General features: G+C 51.1%; 1 long non-coding RNA gene across 2 annotated transcripts; it reads left to right on the top strand.

The window, feature by feature from the left end:
• Positions 1-3180: 3180 nt before the first annotated feature.
• Positions 3181-17020, top strand: LOC122459399. Of its 2 annotated transcripts, none has more exons than XR_006280058.1 (3): positions 3181-3603; positions 12338-12721; positions 16949-17020. It is a non-coding gene; the product is annotated as an uncharacterized LOC122459399 (long non-coding RNA). The 2 variants fall into 2 exon arrangements; XR_006280059.1 differs by lacking the exon at positions 16949-17020 and adding an exon at positions 13227-13962.
• The last annotated feature ends 883 nt before the right edge of the window (positions 17021-17903 follow it).

Raw genomic sequence — 17903 nt, 5'->3', positions numbered from 1 at the left:
TGGACACAGTGAATGTAGGCTACCATCAAATAAATCTGCAACCAGTTAAAACCTGTGGGGGCACCCAACTGGCCTTCTAGAAGTAATTCTGGAAAGGTGGAGGAACCATGAGAGATTAGTGGCATTCACAAGGAAAAGTAACTCTGAACTTAAATCTGCATCCATGTTTATCCCCCTACTTATTGCAGTTTCTGCACCAGTATGGCACATGGCTTGCATGGATGAGAGAGCTGAACTGGAACTGTACACACCTTTCCTACTCTAATCCAATCACAATGCAGGTGATTCAGCAACCCAACACTTCAAGGAAAAAAATGTTTGCTGAATCCTCATACGTTGACATTGAGAGGAGACTCCACCATCAGTGTGATTTGACAGCAGGAAACAAAGAGCAGAGCCAGTATGAAGTGATCAGCCACATCTCTGGACTATGAGCTAGTGCTTCATGGATCACAGGCAAGGAACCACTGGCAGAAGGAGGAGAATGAGGACCACCTCTCAGCCCACTTATTATCTAGTAGTAGGCAAATCTCAAAGTTTGGTTAAGTACCCAAAAGCTCAGAGACTTATCCAAACCTCTGTGATACTAAACCTGAGTCTGAGATGCCATATGAACACACTGTCTCACAAGATTTTTAGTACTTTTAGAGCTTTCACTGGGACCAAAAATACAAATCCCCCAACATTTCAGCTGATTCACACCCAGCTCTAGCTGAGAATGCAAGTGGGAGAGAGGAAAAGCTAACTACATGTATTTGAATTTCAAAGGTTCACATTCAGTTCACTTGAATTTTGGGTGAAGATCTAGGTTGGTCTTGCCTTTCTGCATCAGTTTGCCTCTCCCAATTAATATCCTGGGTTATTTCCCTGCATATGGGATGGGCTCTTCAGCAGAAGCCTTATTTCAGAGATAGATGGGATGAAGGAAAACCTTGGTTTGTAATCCTACAAACACTTCACCATAAAATTGGAAAGCAATCCTGACTGGGGTATTAATAATATACCTATTAAACAAAAGAAGAATGACTTTTTTTCAGTGTTTTTTTGTGCCAGGGTTAAGAAGAATTTATAGAGACTAAACAAAACACACCTTGTATACCTGTGTTAACCCAGAGAAAGTAGCAGAACAGGTTTCTGTTCCTTCCTAGCCTTTTGGTCCAACCAGTCAGCCATGGTAGAGAGAATCTTTTATTGTTCCCTTCTGTTGGACCTGTCTTAGGGACACAAAAGAGGGTAGAAACCTCATTACAGAGGGTAAAATTTTCAAAAGTACCTAGGTGACGTAAGCTCTTAAGTCTTCTTTTTAGAACCTGACTCGGGCATTTAAGAGCCTGTGTCGCATTGAAACTCCTTGAGATTTAGGTTTCTAAATGCCAAAGTCATTTAAAAAAAAAAAGAAGACTTAGGGTATGTCTACACTAAAAAATTATGTTGACCTAAGTTATGGCCACATAAAGCCACCGGGGTAATTAAATTGCTTTTGCATATCCACACTGCACTCCTTGTGTCTGCTATGTCAGGAGGGTTTGCACCAATTGAACTGTCAGTGTGGAGCATTGTGGGACAGCTTCAGAAAGCCAGTAAGAGGTGATGTAAGCAACATAGTGTCTACACTTGCACTGCATTGACCTAACTACATCGACTTAAGCACTATGCCTCTCGCAGAGGTGGAGTTATTAAGTTGGCGTAACAGTTACATCATAGAATCATAGAATATCAGGGTTGGAAGGGACCTCAGAAGGTCATCTAGTCCAACCCCCTGCTCAAAGCAGGACCAATCCCCAGTTTTTGCCCCCGATCCCTAAATGGCCCCTTCAAGGATTGAACTCACAACCCTGGGTTTAGCAGGCTAATGCTCAAACCACTGAGCATTCCCTTCCTCCCCAAAAGCCAGCTTTATAGCACCACTGCCTGAGCCATCTATTGATTATCATAATCTTGTTTTGCCTTCATTCTCCTCCTCCAGGGACAGGTAGAATCCCACTGAAGATCACCTGAGCCTCCATTTCCTTAAGCATCTTCTCTAGTCTGGGCATAGTCTTCCTGGATCTGTTCCAGTGAGAATCTAGCTGTGTCATTTGTTCCCATGTGAAGAACAATCAGTGGATTCTTTCCTGCTCCCATTAGGACCCTCTTCAGTTTCAGGTCCAGATTCTGTATCTTAGAGGGGTGAGCTATCTACCAGGAGCTGTTCTCTGGATCAGCTCTGGTGACAGACCTTTCAGTTTTTCTTAGTAGGGAGTCGCCAGTCATATAGACCTGCCTCTTCCTGGTGGTGATGAGATTCTCCAGCCTTCTTCCTGTCCGTTCAGGCTGCAAGTCCTCGTGTCTTTTGTTCTCACTTGCAATCTTCTGTGAGTCATCCTCTATCTGCCTGGGGCTCCAAAATCTGGCTATCTCCATTGACTCTTCCCCTCTTCTTGCAGAGCTAGCTGCTCTTCTCTTCCTCCTGGCCCTCCCACCTTCTGTTAGTGGCTGCTGTGCCCCTTCTTCATTTTCCAACTCAGCAAAACTGCTCCTGAGCTCTGTTTCTCTTTCACTTGCCCATCTTTTCCTCTGCCTGGTTCTTGTAGTCACGGGCTTCCAGTGGCCCCTTTCCTCACCCAGAAACATATGTACATATGTGTAAACATACAGCAAGCACCACATAATTCAGAGGTTAATTAAAAGACACAGTTACATTTCTAAAAGTACACCAAGCAGTACTCAATTCTTAACAGCCCACAAACCTTCAGGGCCAGATTGCAGTCGAGCACAGCACATTACTACGGCTGACGGTTAAAGTGCACTTTCAAAGCCTCCCCCATGCTGTGTTCTTGTAATGGCCCTTATGTCTAGCTTTTCAAACTCAGCAGACAGCTGATCCACCTCTGCCATGCACCCCAGTAGCAACTTTTTCTCCTTTGCCTCACAGAAATTCTGCAGCACACAACAGGCAGCTATAACGTTTGGGATATTTTTCTCATAGAGATCCAGTCTAGCGAGTAAGCATCTCCAGCGTCCCTTCAATCGACCAAAAGTACATTCAATTGTCATTCTGCACCTGCTGAGCCAGTAGGTGAATCCTTCCGTTTTGCTGTTATGGTGACTAGTGTACAGTTTCATGAGTCAGGGGAGCAAGGTGTAGGCAGGGTCCCCCAGAATACTACTGGCATTTCAATATCACCAATGATCATGGGAGCAACATTTTAGTGTAGACATTTACACAGTTAGGTCAACGTAAACTGCCTTGTGTTGACCTAACTCTGTAGTGTAGACCAGGGCTTAGCCTCCTAAATCACTTAAGCATGTTAGAAAAATATCACTACTGTCTTTCCACTTGCTCCAGAACTGACAAAGATCTACAATACAGCCAATCTATTGCATAACTGAACGCCATGAACAAAGTGTTTTTTATTGTTTATCTGAGCTGAATTAGAGATGAGGGAAATACTAACAGCAAAATTCAAAATGCTTGAAATTTGAGCATATGCCCCCTTTTGTTGCAAACTTAGTATTAGTCCAGGTTTTCTAAAGTTTCTACACTAATATAGAACCATTTCTGAGTGAAATTGTTTTCACTGCAAAAACGAGGAAAATTTCATGATTTTTCATGTTTACGCAGTATGACAGGGCAAGGCCAGATGGCTATGGAAGAGTAGTCTTATTGGGATCCGGGAAGTGGGCGGACAAAGCCCGTCCACCACTGGGGGATCCACAGGACCTAGATACCCAAAAAATTCCGGGGGACAACTAATGAAATAACAGGGACAGGAGTGTGGTCGAAGGGTCAAACGAAGGGAACCAGACGGGGACACCGATCAGAGAACCCCGGACAGCGCCCACTGCTCCTCAAAGGCATCAAGGGAGTCAGAGGACGCCGCCCAGAGGAACTCTGCCCGGATGCGTGAACGGACCGAGGATCGGAAATAGGCCCCACAATCACAGGAGACTCCATTGGCCAACCTCCTCTCTCTGGTTTTATAGATGGCCATTTTAGCTAGGGCTAGGAGGAGGTTGACCAGGAGATCCCATGACTTTGTGGGGCCACGGATAGGGAGTGCGTAAATAAGAAGGTGGGGGGAGAAGTGCAACCAAAAATGTAATAAAATATTGGTGAGGAGCCGGAATAGGGGCTGCAGCCTGGCACACTCCAAGTATATATGTGCCAGAGTATCCCTCACGCTGCAAAAGGGGCAGGTGTCTGGGATTGAGGTGAACTGCGCCAAGTACACGCCCGTGCTCACGGCTCCGTGAAGGAGCCGCCAACTAACATCCCCGGCGGGCCTTGGGACTAAGGTGGAATATAGGCTGGCCCACCAGGGCTCCTCACCCTCCAAAGGTGGCAGGAGGTCCCACCATTTTGTATCGGGGCGGGACACAAGGGTGAGGGCGTGAAGGGTGTGGAGCATGAGCGTGTATAGATGTTTTCTTGGCGTGGTTTGAAAGCAGACCGGCTGCATCTTGTGCAGCCGGCTTCTAGTGAAGGGGTGAGGGGTCGGTTGGGTCCACGGGGCAGGGGTCCAATTAAAAGGTCCGGCGGGCCTGGGGTAGCGGGTGGGCGGGGCGTGCCCTCGTGCAGGACCGATCGAGATAAACCCGAGCAGTGGGCGGCAAAGCGGCCTTCACCTCCTGAAGTATGCGCCGGGGAGTACAAGGTCTGGAAAGCCCCATGCACTGAGCGAGCGTCAGGGGATCCAGCCAGTCTCCCCGGTCATAGTCCAGGAGGTCTCTGACTCTTGTGACCTCTGCCAGGACCAACCTCTGGCGCACCGAGCGGGACTCCGCCACCTGCACACGAAGCTGGGGGTTGTGTAGCAGGGGCACCGCGAGGAGATCTGCCCCCTCGGTGGCTGCCACGGACCTAGTCGTTGAAAAGACTTTCCAGGTCCGGAGGAGGTCCTGGTAGAAGACTGGCAGCCCGGAGAGGTCTCGCGGAAGACCTCTCAGATGGAAATAAAGGAGCTGCCGGTCGTATCGGAGCCCTCGGAAGTGGCGCAGAAAGGCGTGCGCCAGTATGCTCCACGCCGGACTACCTGCACCATAAAGGAGCCTCTGCAGGGCCTGGAGGCGGAAGACATGGACCTGAGTAAGCAGGCATTTCAGGCCCTGCCCTCCCTCCTCCAGAGGTAGATGGAGAACTGCAGGGACCCAGTGCAGTCCTGACCAAAAGAACTCCAGAATCGATGTCCGGAGGTTGGCCAGGAAACCCGGGACCGGGACCAGGGTGTTGAGCTGGTACCAGAGCATGGACAGGACTAGTTGATTAAGCACCAGCATTCTTCCTCGAAGGGAGAGGCACCGGAGTAGTCCATTTCCGGAGCTGCTCTATCACCCCGCCCTCTAAATTCTGCCAGTTCTCCGGCGGAGAGGGATATGTGGCAGAAAGGTAAACGCTGAGATAGAGCAGCGGACCCATGCTCCACCGGATGGCCTGAAGCGCAGGTGGGAGGGAGCTCGCCTGCCGCCAGTCCCCTACCACCAAGCCAGAGCTCTTGACCCAGTTGACCCGTGTGGAGGAGGCTGCCGAATAGATGGCCTGGCAAGCCTCCACCCGCACCAAGTCACCCGGGTCCTGGACCACGAGGAGCATGTCATCAGCGTACGCCGACAGGACCAGCCGCAGCTCCGGCTCCCGCAGCACCAACCTTGTCAACCTCCTTCAGAGGAGACAGAGGAAGGGCTCGATCTCCAGAGCATACAGCTGGCCCGAGAGGGGGCACCCCAGCCGTATTCCTCACCCGAAGCTGACCGGTTCAGTCAGGGTCCAGTTGAGCCTGACCAGACACTCTGCGGAGGCGTACAGCACCCGAAGAAAACCCACAAACTGGGGTCCAAAGCCAAATGCCTGCGGAGTGCTCAGGAGATACCCGTGATCCACCCTGTCAAACGTCTTATCCTGATCTAAGGACAGGAGGGCGAACGACAGACCATCCCTACACCCGAGTTCCAAAAGGTCCCAGACCAGATATAGGTTGTCGAAGATGCTGCGGCCCGGGACGGTGTAGGTCTGGTCTGGGTGGACCACGTCCGCCAACACGGACCCTAGCTGCAGCGAGATTGCTTTTGCCACGACTTTGTAGTCCGTGCTGAGGAGCGAGACGGGATGCCAATTTCGTAAATTGCGGAGGTCCCCCTTCTTCGGCAATAAGGCCAGCACGGCTCGCCTGCACGAAAGAGGGAGGACCCCACTCTGCAAAGACTCGGCCCAGACGGTGACTAGGTCTGGGCCGAGGACGTCCCAGAACACACGGTAGAACTCCACGGTCAGCCCGGAGATTTATTGGTGGGCATGTGACGGAGGGCTTCCGAGAACTCGGCCAGAGTGAGAGGCAGCTCTATCCAGTCTCGGTCGCTCACGCTGACCATCAGGAGCTCCTCCCAGAGCACTCTGCAAGCATTAGAATTGGTCGGATACGGGGAGAAAAGGCTTGCGTAGAAGGCTCTCCCCCTCCCGCACATCTCCACCGGATACGTGAGGGGGGTGCCATCTTCTGCCAGTAGGCAGATGACATGTTTTTTAGCCCCCCTCTTTTTCTCCAGGGCGTAGAAGAAGTGGGAGCCGCGATCCATCTCCCGAAGGAGACGGAAGCGGGATCGAACAAAGGCACCCCGGGCCCGATGGTCCTCGAGGGTCCGGAGCTCCTCCCGCTTCTCCCGGCACGCTCCGCAGAGGGGTGGATCCTCGGGGCTGGCAGCCAGACGCCTCTCCAGCTCTAAGACCTCCCATTCCAACTGCTCTATCGCCGCATCCCTCCGTCGGCTGGCGCCCCGGATGTAGTCACGGCAGAAGAGCCGGGCGCGCATCTTCCCTAGGTCCCATCACCATTGCGCCGAGGGAAATGCACGCCGCTGTCCTCGCCAGGCCAGCCAGAACTCCCGGAAGGATGCCACGAAGCCCGCCTCCTCCAGCAAGCTGTTGTTAAAATGCCAATAGGCCGGCCCTGGCCTCTCCGCGCAGAGGGAGGCTGTCATGGTGGCTATATGATGGTCAGAAAATGGGGCCGGCCAGATGCTGGAGGAGTGGGCTCGTGAAAGATGAAAGCGTGATAAATAAATGCGGTCCAACCGGGAGTGGCGCGACCGATGGGCCTCCACCCGGACAAAGGTGAATGTGGAAGTGTCATCTGGGTGGTGGTCACGCCAGACATCCACCAGGGAGTGGTGTTCGACTATCTCCTGGAGGACGGCAATGGCGGCCGGGCTCTGCTCGGTCCCCGAGCGGTCCCGTTCCTCAAGGGTGATGTTAAAGTCCCCTCCCAGGACCAGGCACTCCTGAGGATCCAAGGTGCCGAGGAAGGCGGAAGCCTGCTGATAGAATTGCAGCCGCTCTGGGCTCGCTGCTGGGGCATAGATGTTGATGAGGTTGACTACGAGCCCCTCCATGTGGACCCGGAGGTGCAGCAGGCGGCCCGGCACAGCCTCGGCGGCCCCCAGCACTCAGGCCGTAGGTCGGGGGAGAACAGGTCGCCACTCCAGCCGTACGAACTGTGAGGTGGCTAAAGTAAACCCTGTCCCCCCAATCCAGCTGCCAGCTGTCTTCGGCAGTCGGATCCGTATGGGTCTCCTGCAGGAAAACCACAGAGTACCTCCCCTCCCAAAGGAAGGAGAGCATCTGGGACCTGCGGAGACCCATCCTACAGCCAGGGGTGTTCAATGTTGCGATGGTAAAGGGTGCCATAAGGAGGGCTGGGGGGGATCCTCGCCGGCAGGGATGCTCGTGGCTCCCGGCGGGCCGCGCAGCAGTCCGTGACCCACCCCGTAGGTGAGTAAGGAGTCACGGAAGAGGCAGACCCGCTGGTAGGCCATGGTGCCCTGCCTCCCGGTCCTTTTACCCTTCCCCATGAGGGCCCTTGCGGCCCGGAGGATTTGATTAAAGTCCCCCATCGCTGCAGGGCAAGCTGTACTTTGTTGCGGGAGCCACGGATGTCTTCTAGAAACTCCCGCAACTCCTCTCGCAGAGCATGGAGGATTGGGGTTACGGTCTGGTTACTCCCCAACGGGGCCCTTGGTACAGCCCCGTGGCCCACCGAGATGGGCAGACAGGGTGCGGACGGAGCTCCCGACGGGGCTCCTGATGGGTTGACCTGAATGCTGGGGCGATAGGGGGCGGCGGAAGGAGGATAGCAGCCCCTGGTGGGTCGGGATGGGTAAACACAAAGGCCGCTCCCTGGGAGTCATCTGTTGGAAAGGGGAAGGAGACAGTCCCAGGGGTGGCAATAACATCTTGGGAGGTGGACGGGATAAGGGCAGTGGCAGGGGTAGAGGTGAGAATCTGGGTGGGGAGAGGGCTCTCAGTGATGCCGGGCGCAAGCTCTATGGTGGATTTGGCAGCCACGGCATCAGGAGGTGGACTATCTTCTGTAGGGCCCTCTGCCGGGAAGGAGGTCGAATGCTCCTCACCAGCAAGGGATGCCCCTGGTGGCTCAGGTTCCAGCCGCGTGGCACTGGCCGTCGCCTCAACAGGCTCGGCGGCTCTCAGCGGGGTGCCCTTTGGAGCCGGATTGATGGAGGAGTCCAGGGGCTCCTCGGAGGTGGGAGCAGAAGCAACGGTTAGGGGGAGGGAACATGGGGAAAGGGGGGCTGGAGTGAGGTCGCCCAGATCAAGGCCCGCTGGCATAGGATCGTCCTCCCCCTGGGTGACTGGGGTCAGACCCAGGGCCTCGATCTCCTCATATATATATGGGAAATTGTTTTCCGCTACCCCGGGATTCTCCCTGCTGGCACCTGACGCGACAATTGCTTCGGGGTACACTGGGGTTTCAGATGGTGCCTCGGGGGTCTTGGAGGGGAGGGACTCCCGTGGAGGGGAGATACTGCCTTCCAGTGCTGCCACGTCTTCCCCAGCCGGCTCTGGTGGATGGAACACACCCGTGGGTAGAAGGGAAGGCTCGGCATCAGTGCCCCCATTCCTGGTCTTCGGGGAGCCTCCGCGTCAGATGGGAGGAGCGGAGCTCGAGCCTTCCGCTTGCCCCGCTTCCCCTGGACTAGGGCCCAGCCCTCCATGGCATCATCCGGGGGCTGGCTAGCAGGGCTTGTGTCAGGGGGCAGAGGCGATGGCTCAGGGACTCGAGGGGGTAATGGTGGGGCAGCACAAGGGAGGGAAGATTCCCCTTGGGGCGGGCCCCCTCCCATGCCCGGCGGTGTCCCTGCCACACCCTCCTCCACAGGCCCCGCCAGATTGCAAGCAGCGGGGGCGGGGCTCTTCCGCTCATCTGGGCATAGTTGGGGAGGTGCCCCTTGGGCTCTAGTGGGAGCAATGGTGGACTGGGAAGGAGGAGGGGCGGTTTCAGGTGCCGGGCAGCCAGGGGCGCCGGCAATGACGGGGCCGGTGTCCTGCCGAGGTTCGTGGGTCCCGGATGCCCCTCCTTGCCAGGCCAAGGGGCAGTCCCTCTGGACGTGCCCCATCGCCCGGCAGAGGTAGCACCGGGCCTCCCCCGTGGAATAATGCACCCTGTAATGGGTCCCCTGGTAGGGGACTAGGAAGGACCCCTCGAGTGCCTCTCCGTCGCTCGCCGCCGGTGGCAGTTGAAGCTGCACTTGCCGGCGGAAGGAGAGGACGTGACGGAGGGCAGGGTCTTTGCAGCCCAACGGGAGAGGGCTGATGACAGAGATGGGCTTTCCCAAGGTAGAAAGGGCGGGTAACAGGGCAGCATTGGGGAGAAAGGGAGGGACGGAGGTCAGGACCAGGCGGACGCCCAGGTCCTCTAGCGGCTCTAAGGGGACGAACACGCCCCCCACCGCCAGGCCCTTCTCCACCGCCTCCTGGGCAGCGGCCTCCGATGCTAAGAAGAAGACGACCTTGCCATACATTTTGGAGGCCGCCACAATGGCCGTAGGCCCCACCACCCTCGCCAACGCCCGCACATAGGTCTCCACGTGGGGTGAGGCGGGCACCAGGAGGCAACGGACGCCGTGCTTCCTGGTCATGGTGGGAAAGGGGCCCTGGCCGCTATAGATGGTAGCGGAGGCGGTGGGCTGGAGAAATGATGTAGCGGCAGGCGGGGGGGCTGCCGCCACCTGGGCGTATGCTCTGGGGGCCGGGGGAGGGACACCTGCAGAGCTGGTGGAGGGAACAGCGGGGAGGGGCGCCCCAGCTGGAGATGGGGCCGGGGCATTGGGGGCAGCCCCTGCCATGGAGGGCCTGGTCTTTTTAGCGGGGCCCTTCCCCTTCTTCTTCCTCTGGCCCTTCCCGCCGGCTGGGAGGACTCCCCCCAAATCTGAGGGGGTGATAGACGTGGCAGCAGTGGAGGTCACCCCGGTGCCCGTCGCTGCTGGTGCCCCAGCGGGGGCGATGGCAGATGGTTTGGCAGCGGAGGTAGAAGCTTGGGGGGGTGACAGAGGGGCAGGCGGGGGAGGGGGAGCTCGGGCTACTGGAGAGGTCTCACCCGTCTCATCCCCCGCCATCATGAGCAAGGAGGAAAGGGGGGACACCAAAAGGAGGAGGGGAGAGGGGAAGCAGGTCGACCACTCCTCCCCGCTAGGCTGCAGGCAGGGGAGGAGGGCGCCAAAAGGGGTGGGCTGGACGGGGGGCAATCAGGGGTTAGGGGTCAGTCACCGACACAAGGTGGAATTCCGGCTCCTCTTGGTGCACTAAGGGGGGGGGGGATTCAACAACATTGAAGGTGCAGTGAAGAGGGTTGCAACTGAAATGGGGAGTTGCACAAGCGCATGGGAGGGGGCATGGGCACACGGAGCGAGGGGCTAAGCGGTCTGGGGGTAGAACAGGGAAACCAAGGGGCTAGCTTCAGAGGCTGGGGCGGGGGAAACAAACAAAGGCTGCAGAAGGAAATGGGCGGGGCAGGCAAACAAACTGAAGCTAGTAAGGGGGGCTGGAGCAAAAGAGGAGGCAAAGCAAGTGGCAAATGGGGCAGGTAATAAAGGGCAAAGCTGGGGGGTAGGCAGTCCAGGGGGCACATGTGCCCATGTGCACTTGCACAAGTCTTTTTTAGCTTGCTGCTGCTTCTGGCCCAAAGGGTGGAAATAGGGCATGGCAAGCCAAGCAAGCAGCTGATTCCAGAGGCAGGAGCTGAGGCAGATGGTATACAGCCAGTGGCGGTGGTGGAGGGGGCAGCGGTGGTGGTAATAGTGGTGGGGGTTGGGGGGGACACACAGATGGATCGGGGGGCAGCTCCACGCCACACCCCCCGTGTCCCTACAAACACAGTCAAGACCCCCACCACAAGAGCACAGTTTGAAAATTACTCAGTCTTAGGGCCCCCTCCACGGTGGTCTGCAAAGTGTCTAGGTGCTGCCCCACTGGCAGATGATCCTCTTCTTCTCCTCCTCGGGCTTCAGCAGCTCCAGGCAGTGGCCTCTGCAGCAGCAGCAGCTCCAGGAACTCCAGGTGGTGATCCAGGCAGGCAGAGAGGACCCCTCTCAGGTGGTGGTGCTGGTGGTGGTATCCACAACAGCAGTGGCTGGGGTCCCTTACTTCTCCTCTCTGGGGAGTGGGCTAGCAGCCCCCCCCCCCCCGGGGCTGCAGTTGCAGCAGTAGCAGCACCGAAGAGTGGGGGGTCCAGCAGCCAAGTAGCAGAGAATGGGGGTTGTCTGGCCCAGCCAGGGGAGCAGCTGGAGCAGCAGGGAGAGCTTAGGGCCTAGTAGCAGCAGGAGTAGCAGCTTCCCACCTCCCTCCAAGCTAGAAGCCTATGGGAGAGCAGTGGGAGGGAGAGAGAGAGAAAGAGATTCGCTCCAGGCTAAACAAATCCCTGGTACCAGGATAAGTGAAATGGCAGCTGCTCCAGGTGAATTAAGACACCTGGGGCCAATTAAGAACTTTGCAGAAGGCAGGGAGAAGGCTAGGTTGATTGGGACACCTGAAGACAATCAGGGACTGGCTGAAACTAGTTAAAAGCCTCCCAGTTAGTCAGGTGGGAGTGGATGTCAAGAGCTGTGGGAAGAAGTTGCGCAGTTGGAGAGGCTGAGTAGTACACACCATATCAGGGACAAGGAAGGAGGCCCTGAGGTAAGGGTGAAGTGGAGCTTGAGGAAGTGAGGGCTGCTGTGGGGGAAGTAGCCCAGGGAATTGTACATGTCATGTTTCTAAAAGGTCAGCTACCATAGCTGATACTATCAGGGTCCCTGGGCTGGAGCCCAGAGTAGAGGGTGGCCCCGGCTCCCCCCCTCCCCTTTGCCCCCTGATTAATCACTGAGACTGGGAGACAACAGAGACTGTGCAAGGAAGGATAACTTCTTCTTACCTCCCTCGCTGGTTTATGATGAAAATGGCTCAGTAGACTGTGACCCTTGTCTCTGGAGAAAGAAGGGTTACGTGGAGGGTCACAGTGAGCCTCTGAGGCTAGCGAAAACCGCCAGGAAACGTGGGACCCACGGAGGCAAGGACAGAGCTTTGTCACAGCAGCTAAATTACAAAATGTGAAAATGTATAATGTCAGTGTCAGGAAAACTGGTGAAACTAAATTGTGGATAATTATCCAAAAATATTTCCTTACTATCATGCAGTGGTAATTAGATGATCGTTAGTTTTTAGTAATAGCTAGGTCTTATAACCTCTTTTTAGGCCAGGCATTAGAGGGCAACAGTCCATATGTAAAACAGTACATCCCACACTCCTCCCTATTCAAATAGGCCTACATTTTTATTATTCTATTTTCTTGAATAAAAAATGAGCAAGAGTATCATGTGTCCAACTCCATAATAACAGGTATATAATCTCAGCATGCTGTTTACCCCTGTGCTTACATGATCACAATTGAAAAGCCATTTGGGAATCTTATACAGGGTGAGTCAAATTTATCCCTAGTGTAATTAGACTGATGTCAATAAGAGTTACACAACATTGAATTTGGTTTTGCCTTTTGAATGGAAACTGGGTTTGTGTTTGGGCTTTGGTCCTATTTTCATATTTTGCTTTCAGAACACCCTTTGAAAATAAGTTTAATTTGTCAAAACCTATATCAGCAATATTTTAATGTTACCAATTGTTCCAGGTTTAGGGGAGCTGTTTAAGGCTTTGTTGTACATTGGCCAGTACTCTTAAGTTGCACAAGGCAGGAGCACAACCAGAATTTTCCTAGGGAAGGGGCCCAGGGAGAAGACCCCTCTCTAGCAGGGCAGCTGTCCCCGGGCAAAAAAGATGGTGGGGGGTGGGGCACAGGGCGCCTGGCAGGCCTGGCTTAGCTTGGCATATGGCTCAGAGAGGGCAGATCCAGACTCAGTTCCCCATCTATAAACTGGAAATAATAATACTGCCTTTCTCCCACCTTTTCTCTGTCTTGTCTATTTAGATTGTAAGCTGTTCGGGGCAGATACTGTCTCACGCTATGTATATGTACAGGACTAGCAGAATGGGGGGGGGCCTGATCTTTGGTAAGACCTTTAGGCTTGACTGTAATATTAATAATTCTTAAAACAGATTAACCAGCCATCATTAAGAAGAATAAGCACATTCATTAGTTTTATGAAAATCGAAACTATTGTAGTTTCACCTTGAATCTTTGCTGTTTGCCATGCAAACAAACTAAAGATACATCTTGCATGTAAACAATCTTGCATGTAAATTTTGTTATAAAAAACTGTATTTGGTTTTTGCTGCAGAAATTGGGGAAATTTCACCTCAGGGGCATATGCAGAAATTTCCAGTCAGAAAGAAATGAATGGCAGATTGTTGGCCCAAAACTGAATTAATAGATTCTAATTTTTGTATATCTAATATCTATCTGAGGTGTCTGTAATAAGTCTGGCTTTTTGGTACCAAATCTAAGCCCTACGAAAGTGCATAATTAGATTGTTTTATCTTTCTCCACATAAAGCTACTACTATGACTCCAACTCAAAGTCTAATACTGAACCACTGGGCAAGCAGGAAAACAATGACGTACAGGCTGGGGTTTTAAATGTTTTTTTTCCCTTTTAAACTAAAGGGGCCAAATTCATTTCTGATGTAACTTCACTGAATTAAATCAAGTTACCTTGGGGCCAAAGGTGGTCCAAAGTTTTTAATAGGCTGCCAATGATACCCTATATTGGATCTTCAAAAAAAAAAAAAAAGCTTCAAAAACAGACTCCAACGAGAGACTGCTGAATTGGAATTAATTTGCAAACTGGATACAATTAACTTAGGCTTGAATAGAGACTGGGAATGGATGAGTCATTACACAAAGTAAAACTATTTCCCCATGGTATTTCTCCCCCCCACCCCACCCCCCACTGTTCCTCTGATATTCTTGTTAACTGCTGGAATTAGCCTACCTGCTTGTCACCATGGAAGGTTTTCCTCCTTTCCCCCCCCTACTGTGGGTGATGGCTTATCTTAAGTGATCACTCTCCTTACAGTGTGTATGATAAACCCATTGTTTCATGTTCTCTGTGTGTGTGTATATAAATCTCTCCTCTGTTTTTTCCACCAAATGCATCCGATGAAGTGAGCTGTAGCTCACGAAAGCTTATGCTCTAATAAATTTGTTAGTCTCTAAGGTGCCACAAGTACTCCTTTTCTTTTTATATTGGATCAGATTATGCTATGTAACACACATGGAATTTTAATGCAATTGTGTGCTTGTCACTAAGAACAGAATTTGGCCATTATCTTATGACAGGCCTTATCACCAGGGGAATTATCCTGTAAATGCTTATTCATATATGTAGTCTTTAATCAGCATTGGGCATTACTGGATAGACTCATGTGAATAAAGATTTGCAGGATTTGAGACTCAAATATTTAAACCCAGTCTCAGAAGAGAAGAATGACCAGTTGAAAGGCAACAATAAGGAATATGCAGCTAGATGATTTGTGAGTTCTCCTGCAAATATTGTCTCTACCCAGATCAGATTTATCATGTGGGTGGCTATAGAAGCTAGCTGTCTATTATAGCTATAATTATATAATGAGTAGCAATGGACCAGCAGCTTCTCTGCTCACGTTTATGGTTTTATGGTAAGTATGAGTGAGGGTGGGCAAACCTGTGTGTTGTGCTGGAAAAGTTATGATTTGTGGGGGGGCTGTGTTGTGCTGACTGGGTTTTTTTCTTTTTTCTTTTTTTGCAGAGGATGAATGATGGGTCTGTGCTGTGTGAGGGCTATGTGTGTTTGGGGTTATCATGTGAGCTGGTTGTGTTGTGTGGGCGGTTGTGTTGATTTGAGTCTAGGGATGGGCTGTGCTGGAAGATTTGTATTGATTTATACCAGTGGCAGGTAGGCCAAATAATTCACCATCAGTCCAGTCTTCCTCATACAACCAATGAAACTGATGCATGCAAATTAGCCTCAGAGTAAGGATGGTGCTTAGTTGATTTACCTATGATATCACAATGGTTTAGGACTCTTGAAATGGCATAGATAGATACGTGCCTTGCTGTAGCTGTACACCATCCGGGTGTAATTTGTAAAGTCAGAAAGGCTGAGAAATCGGACAGTAACAGACCATGAAATTCAGTGATGGTTTAATCTGATGATATTCTGAACTAAAAGAGCTCTCAACCATGCTTGTAGCTGCTTCACTTTTTACACTGACTCAATAGGCACTGTAGGCTTCAGAGGAAACAAAGTGAATGATGTTCCTGGAATCTTATCATATAGAATATACACAAAACTGTGTAATGGGGCAACAAGACGGCACATGAAATTTGATGTTGATAAGTGTGAAGTAATGCACATTAGACAATATAATCCCAACTATGCATACAAAAGTATGGAGTCTAAATTAGCTGTTAGCACTCAATAAAGAGATTTTTGGGGTCATTGTGGATAGTTCTCAGAAAATATCTGCTCAATGTGCAGCAGCAGTCATAAAAACTCACAGAATGTTAGGAACCATTAAGAAAGGGATAGAGAATAAGACAGAAAAGAGAATAGTGACACTATATAAATCCATGGTATGCCAACACCTGAATACTACATGCAGTTCTGGTCACTCCATCTCAAAAAAGATATATTAGAACTGGAAAAAGTATGGAGAAGGGCAACAATGAGTAGGACTATGGCACAGCTTCCATTTGAGGAGAGGTTAAAAAGGTGGACTGTTCATCTTAGAAAAGAGATGACTAAAAGGGGATATGATAAGAAGTCTATAAACCACGGTGTGGAGAAAGTGACTGAAGGAGTAAATAACACTTCCTTACATAACACAAGAATCAGGGGTCACCACCATCATATACAGGGTCTACAGTTTGGTTCAATAGCTCTCAGGACCCCCATTATAAAAATTGTTCTAGCACCCTGAGGGGTCACCCAAGAAAATTAATAGACAGCAGGTTTAAAACAAACATAAGGAAGTACTTTTTCACATAACACACAGTCAACTGATGGAACTCATTACCAGGGAAGTTGTGAAGGCCAAATATATAACTGGATTCAAAACAGAATTAGATAAATTCCTGGAGAATAGGTCCATCAACGGCTATTAGCCAAGATGGTCAGGGACACAACCCCTTGCTCTGGGTGTCCCTAAACTTCTGACTGTCAGAAGCTGGGACTGGATGATGGGAAGGATCATTTGAGTAAGTGCCCTGTTCTGTTCATTTGCTCTGAAGTATCTGGCACAAGCCACTGTTGATTGACCAAATACTGGGCTAGATGGACCAATGGTGTGACCCAGCATGGCCATTCTTCTGTTCTTGTAGTTCATTTTCATTGAAGATGGATTTAGCTCATAAATGCAATCCTGTATAATCTGATGTGCTTTTGCCTTAATTTGATAGGAAATTGATTGTTGCATTGAATTGTAAGCAATGACAAGATGTATATATGTAGATTTACTTAATTAATTTACTTAATGTTTAAATATTACTGTAGGAAGTTTAGATTAATTCAGAGTATTTCTCTGCAGATACTTTAATATCAATATAGTAGTATTTTATAGGGAATTATTTATTCACACTTATTATTTATTTACAATTTAACTGAGAGGTTGCACTTAAGAAAATAACCACAGGAGGTGACATGAGCTGTTATTCCATTTATGACATCCTGGGGCATGCCTACATTTTTACAGAAATCCCTCTCTTTAGCAGGGGTCTCCAAGCTTTTTGAATCACACACCCCCAGGGCCAGCTCTGGGGAAGCAAAAAAAAAAAAAAAAAGAAGAGGTGTCACCAAACGTGGAGCAGGGAGAGCTGAACTGCTGCCGGTGTGCTGCCAAAGAGCGGGGAGAGCTGAGCTGCCGCCAAAGAATCAAAGGTCCAGGAGCGCTGCTGCCACCATGCCAGCGGTGCTCCTTTGGTGGCGCTCCTCCTGCCATGCACCCCCAAGGATGGTCTTGCGCACCCCTGGGGTGCGTGCACCCCACTTTGGAGACCACTGCTGTATAGGACTGATTGGCAGTGGGGACAGAGTGATCTGCACACAACAAAAACACTAACCCAGGAACGTATCCTTGCAACAAAGCCTGTTGCCAACTGTGTCCACATATCTATTCAGGGGACATCATCATAGGGCCTAATCACATCAGCCACGCTATCAGAGGCTCGTTCACCAGCACATCTACCAATGTGATATATACCATCATGTGCCAGCAATGCCCCTCTGCCATGTACATTGGCCAAACCGGACAGACTCTATGTAAAAGAATAAATGGACTCAAATCAGATGTCAGGGATTATAACATTCAAAAACCAGTTGGAGAACACTTCAATCTCTCTGGTCACTCGATCACAGACCTAAGAGTGGCTATCCTTCAACAAAAAAACTTCAAAAACAGATTCCAACGAGAGACTGCTGAATTGGAATTAATTTGCAAACTGGATACAATTAACTTAGGCTTGAATAAAGACTAGCAGTGGATGTGTCATTACACAAAGTAAAACTATTTCCCCCATGTTTATTTCCCCCCTACTGTTCCTCACATGTTCTTGTCAACTGCCGGAAATGGCCCACCTTGATTATCACTACAAAAGGTTTTTTTCCTCTCCTGCTGGTAATAGCTCACCTCGCTGATCACTCTCGTTATAGTGTGTTTCATGTTCTCTG

This window comes from Dermochelys coriacea, chromosome 3 (genome assembly GCF_009764565.3).
Source record: "Dermochelys coriacea isolate rDerCor1 chromosome 3, rDerCor1.pri.v4, whole genome shotgun sequence".
Lineage (NCBI taxonomy): Eukaryota > Metazoa > Chordata > Testudines > Dermochelyidae > Dermochelys > Dermochelys coriacea.
The sequence above is the reverse complement of the archived record's forward strand: the minus strand, read 5'-3'. Positions and strand labels throughout refer to the sequence as shown.